The 5,916-nt window shown below is 34.7% G+C and overlaps 1 pseudogene; it reads right to left on the reverse strand.

Annotated features, from left to right (window-relative positions):
* Nucleotides 1-1,302: 1,302 nt before the first annotated feature.
* On the reverse strand, nt 1,303-5,038 carry LOC119525314 (annotated as a pseudogene).
* Nucleotides 5,039-5,916: the final 878 nt, after the last annotated feature.

Consider the following 5,916-nt stretch of genomic DNA (forward strand, 5'->3'; position numbering starts at 1 on the left):
GGTTAAAAAGAAAGATGAACTGATCAGGTTTGAATTTTAAACAGATTATTGCACTTAGAGACTTGATTGGAATATGGGGAGAAAGGATTTGCAATCTTCTAAAGGAGTTTATTTACACAGTATATCACTCAAAAGACATTATTGTATCATTGGTGTAAAGCCAATTGTTTTGAAATATTTACAAAAGTACATTTTTAGACTTTACATTATTATTTGGATAAATCTATATGAGCACTTTCTATGTGAAAAGCAATATTTGAGCACTGCTGTGTAAAGCCTCTGAAAAAGCTATAATAGTTTTGTCTTCCTGTTGCATCTGATTTAGTAAGAAAAATATGAAATAAATAAATAATATATATATAAGTAAAATGCTTTCAAATAAAATTATAAACAAATGGGAAAATTGAATTTTGGAATTTAGATTACTGAATCAGGAACAATAAAAATGTGTTAGTAATATTTAATTTGCAACCTGAAAGGTGATCAAGTATTATTCAAAATAGTGGCTCTATAAGTGTGTTAGCAAGGTGGGTGGAGAATTAAATGATATAAGACTGAAGTGGCAGGGACTCCAGAATGACATTCAGGTTCTGGACAGTACAATAGCACCAAGAAGTTGTGTTTTTTTTTAATTATTTTTTTCATTCTGAGGGAGGAAAATGAAATCATTCATGTTTTCCTTCTCGTTTTATAAAATATTTTGTTCCAAGGCAGTAGGAGCCAAGTTGTCAGTATTTTCCTCTTTTGAGTTCATAGTAACTCAGGAGGACTAAAGCAAACCTTCAGGGTGACAGCTCATGGCAGCCCTAAAGCCATCACTGTTAATGGAATCTTCAGCAATGGTTAAACAAAATGTCATATGTGCTCTTGGGCGGGGGAAGCAGATCTCTTTTTGTCAGCATGAAGAATAGTGAATTTTGCCCAAATGATACTCATTCAGAAAGGACAAGTATGAAGGAGGAGGAAGGAAATTCCAACTGCTATGCATATAAATATTCCCATCAATTCACACCTGGGTATTCTGCCTCCAATGTCCATGTCATATAGTTTCCCAATTATGGCTCCTTTTAGGTCCATTGATTCCTAAAAGCCATCCAATTTAAAAACAGCACTGTAGCCATATATCATTGGGTGGGAACCTAAACTTCATGTTGTAGTATGAAATTTTGAACTATTTGAATTTTCCTGATGGTCTGGGACTTGAGGTAAGAAAGAGTGTGTCCCCAAGGTCCACATGGTAAACATTTTATCATACATAAGGAGACAGTCTGGGGCTGTTGGATTTAAAAGTTTGCAGACAATTTAAACTTGGATTAGTTCTTCATCTACAACACAAAGCAGACTCAAGATATGAGATTAATCAAGAAAGCATTTAAATCATACATAATCTACATTTGTTAATATATTATAATTTTCCTTACTGTAAAAGGGATACTGAAAAAACACTTTTAATTAAGGACATATTTCCCAATTTTGAAATTCTTTATATATTGTATCTGTGCAAGAGTCTAATGCTTTAGTATGATGACCTGATTTAAAATATCAATTTAATAAATTGTCAGACAAGATGCAAGAGTACTAATCTCATGAGGTTGTAAATTTCTTTTTGACATGCAGCATGCCTCCAAGATATAAAAAATTTCAGAGACTTAGAATTTTGGTGAGTCACATATACAATTTAAGTTTTCTTTGGGCATTTGATTTCCTTCCATAAAAAAATTTTGTTCTCTTTAACTTGCATCAAAAAATGGATCTTGATTTTATTTTGCTTTCCCTAGGTGTATCAATCATGGTCAAATCTTATGGGTGAGACAAATAAAGTAATATTAATTTAATATTAAATTTTGCAATTTAAAATATTATTTGGTTATCAATGATTCTATTCTTTTAGTCTGCTGAATCCTTGTGTAGCAGGAGCTTTTGCCAATGATTCAGGAAAATCCCTCAGGAAGGGAAAGCTACCTGCTGCTTTGATTGTATTTTGTGTCCAGAGGGAGAAATAGTTAATCAGACAGGTGTGAACTGGGATAATTCCACAATCCATTTTATCTCACTCCTTATTGAGTGTCCAAATAAAATGGAAGCATCTGGTATCTTCATTATTTTCTAATTTATTCACTCCCTCTTTCAGTACATTCATTTAGGCTGTTGATATAACATTCCATTTGGGAATGACCTTGTTTTCTGGCATCTTTATAGTCATGCTTTTATATTCAATGGAAGCATCTCTTGGCACAGGAACACTTTCCTCAATACATATGTTGAGCTAGGCAAACAGACTCAGCATTCCATAACACCACATCTTCACCATGATCACAGAAAAACAGATATGGAATTATAAAGGTGTCAAAATGAGGTTGTCTCGAAAGCATGCCTGCTACTCATCTTATGTACAAAGTGACAAGCACTAAACCATAAAAATAGTAGGTACACAAACATGAGCTGCTCATTTAATAAAAGGGTGCTCAAATTATCTTATTCCTCTAGTTCAAGATATAAACAATGCACTGAGCATGCAGATTTGAGTAAGATAAAGTCCTTGTCCTCCAAAAAAAAAATCACAGTAAGGTCATAATGGAAATTTGGAAGTTCCCACAGTGAATTTATTTAGGGGTTATCAGAGTAAATAAGAATGAATATATAATGCTATTTTGAAAAATAAGATAAATAAGACTATTCTTCCATTTGACAAATAATTCTTCATGGAAAGGTGAAGTTTCAACTGAGTTGTTTAAAAAATAAATAGGGATTTGTCAGTTAGAAAATTTCCAAAGGGTCATATGAGTTTTAGAAACAAAAATGTACTTACATGGCATATTTGGAGATTGGAAAGCTTATTATGACTGGAAGGAAGTAGTAAAAGGCTGATTAATCATGGATGATGATGGGATAGGTAAATAAAAAAAAAGCATATAACATTATTGAGTGTGGCTAAAATAAACATATCTAAAGTACATATTCCAAACATACCAAATAAAGCTGTGAATTAATCATAAGTGCTTATTAGTGAAGATACCTATCTGCATTGTTAAAATTGCTGGTCAGAGCCATAAGGCTCACAATAGCACATTATAGAAATACATAATGGACAAAAAGAGAGAAAACATTTTAAGAATATGCTTGTTAATAGAATTTATTGGGTTACAAATCTATGTAAACAAATTGAATGTGGCCTCTACAAAGGAGATGTATTACCCCCCCCCATCAAGACCAGAGCACTGACCACAAAGATTCTTTGTTTCAGAAAAAATGCATGATTATCACATTATTAATATAGAGAAGGAAATGTGTTTCATTCCACTTGTAAAATTATCTAATAAAATGGTGGAACATAAAGTAATGTAAAATATTAAGTGTTTTCTCCTTATGAAAATCAGTTTGCTTGATAATGCAATAAAATCTCATTTTAATGGAAATATATTAGTATGTTATATATATAACCTAACATTGGCTTAAATCTTAAGAATATTTATTTTTTACATTAGAAGAATTCTAAGAATAGACAAGACCCTTATGATTTTTCTCTGTCTCCCTATTGATGTCAAGGACCCAAGCTCTATATACCTTTTTGCTTTAATATATTTAATGTGCTGTTGTTCTTATGTATGTTGCTTTTTTTGTTATACAGAAATCATTTTACTTTCTTAAAGCAGCAATGGTAGACATGCAATCAATATTTTTCCTAGAGTGTGCAATATATAAATTATTCACATTTTTAAAAATTAAGAATGGAAAGCCTTATATACAAGAAAGATTTTTAATGTGTAACTAATTTTGGAACTGGGTTTTTGACAATATATACTAGAAGCTTTATCAATCTGAATGGCTATGACATGATATACATTTGAGTGAAGTACATGTATGCATCCATTCCAGATGTTTAATACACTATGTGAATAATTTGCTTTTCACTTTGGTTGTTGAAATTCCATATACTGAGGCATACAGTGCATCTGAAAGATACTGCCAGACATACCTTTATTATATTGGCATTTTAAAAGTTTTTCTCTTACTCTCTTTATAGCAGTGGGGGTGGGGAGGGATTTTCTCTTTACAAGCAAGAACACCTTCAAGTCTGTCTTTTGTTGGAGTGGTCTGAGCATAGCAGGCTTCTTCTATGGCTAACCCTGTTACTAAATGGACCTCCTTCCATTGTTTAATTGCTAATTTTGCCACTCTCATTGCAACAGGTCCCTGAGGTAAAATCTCGTGCTAGGTCCAAAGCCTTTTCGTAGATGGCATCCCCCTTTTGGTTCTGTTCTAGAACATGGATGATCAAGCCTATTGCTTTGGTTTCATGGCCATCGAGCACATGGATGGAGAAGATGAGCTCCTTTGCCAGGGACATTCCAATGGCATGTGGCAATCTCTGCATCCCCCTGCACCAGGAATAATTGCCAGCTTTGTTTCAACCAGACCCATTTTTGCAGAGGAAGCTGCCACTCTTACATCAAAGGCTAAAGCCAGCTCAAAACCACCATCTAATGTGAGTCCATCTATTGCTACAATAGTTGGCACTGGAAGATTAGCTATTTCATTAATCACTGCTCTTGCTTTGGAGACAAAAGGGCCAACTTCACTGGAGTGCATTTTGATGCTCCTTAAAGTCAGTACCAGCACAGAATACCCCTGGGACTTCACTCCTGAATATTATGGTCTGCCCTTTCTTATCAGATTTTAAAGCATCCACAGCTTTTGACAGTGTTTTTACAAGGTTTTTACTGAGTGTACTTTTCGCATAAGCTCTGTTTATTCCAAGCACCACAATTCCTCTCTTTTCCTCCTCCAGGTACCACATCCACAGCTAATCTTCCAACTTCACCTCAGAGCTTTAGCCCCTCCTGGGGGCAGCCCTTATGGCTATGGGTGCCCGGCCCTGGAAGCAGATCATTGGTCCAACCCATGAGCCTGTCATGAAGCCAGGAAGCTCCAGCCATGGGCCCAGTTGCATACTGCCGGTGGCAACCAAGTGGGTATGGCCAGCGTGCAAGGCCCCCAAGGGTCTGGCCACCACCACTGCTGCTGCAGATGCAGCCATGTTGTCTGTTTATGGCATAGGCCTGAGATTGTCTGTTGCTTTATTTTTAAAAATAACTGCCCCTGTATTTCATACTCATTCAATAGAAAAGAAAGAGAAGTTGGCATTAGCACATTATTGTGTGCCTGTTTTGTATAATCGAAGAAAAGATTTCCACATCCAATCATATTGCCCCAGATTTTGTTTACATAGGTTGCCCAACCCATGGCAGAGGGTGAGAAGACTCTGGCAAAAAGAAACAAGATTGTCAAAATTAGCATAGAGCAAACAAAACTGGGATTCAAATAGCTAGATAAGAGGGAAGAAGAATTGAGCAGGCAGTTAACAGTGTCTGTCATGCAGTGAATATTTTAATGAGCGATATATACACATGTATCCTTAGACTAAAATGCTTTTGTGAAATACAAAAGAGAACAGTTAAATATGGCTCAATTAACATTTTTAAATTGAATGTCTGACTATTCTAAAAAATTGCCTTCTTTCCTAAACAGTTTTCAGCTTTAATATAATTCAAATCATTATATCAAAAGGATTTCTTTGGAAAGTAAACAATGTTACTAAATTCCTCATGTAATAATCAAGTTAGAAAACAAATGCCAGGATTTATATAGAAAAAAAGATTCAAAATGAAAACCTACAAATACATGCATTGTGTTGTTCTAATATTCTCTTTATAAATAGGAATAAGAAAAAAAATGCCTGATTTCAACAGCATGGTTCACATTATGAAGGCTGAGTTCAGTAGTGATGACAGAGACCATGTGGCCACAAAGTCTAAAATGTTAACTATCTAGACTTTTACAGGAAAATGTGTTCCAATCATTGACAGATAATTCATAGCCTGGACAGCATCCCTCAAGAGAGAATGACAGATGTTG

Source organism: Choloepus didactylus, assembly GCF_015220235.1.
Source record: "Choloepus didactylus isolate mChoDid1 chromosome 25 unlocalized genomic scaffold, mChoDid1.pri SUPER_25_unloc1, whole genome shotgun sequence".
NCBI classification, from domain to species: domain Eukaryota; kingdom Metazoa; phylum Chordata; class Mammalia; order Pilosa; family Megalonychidae; genus Choloepus; species Choloepus didactylus.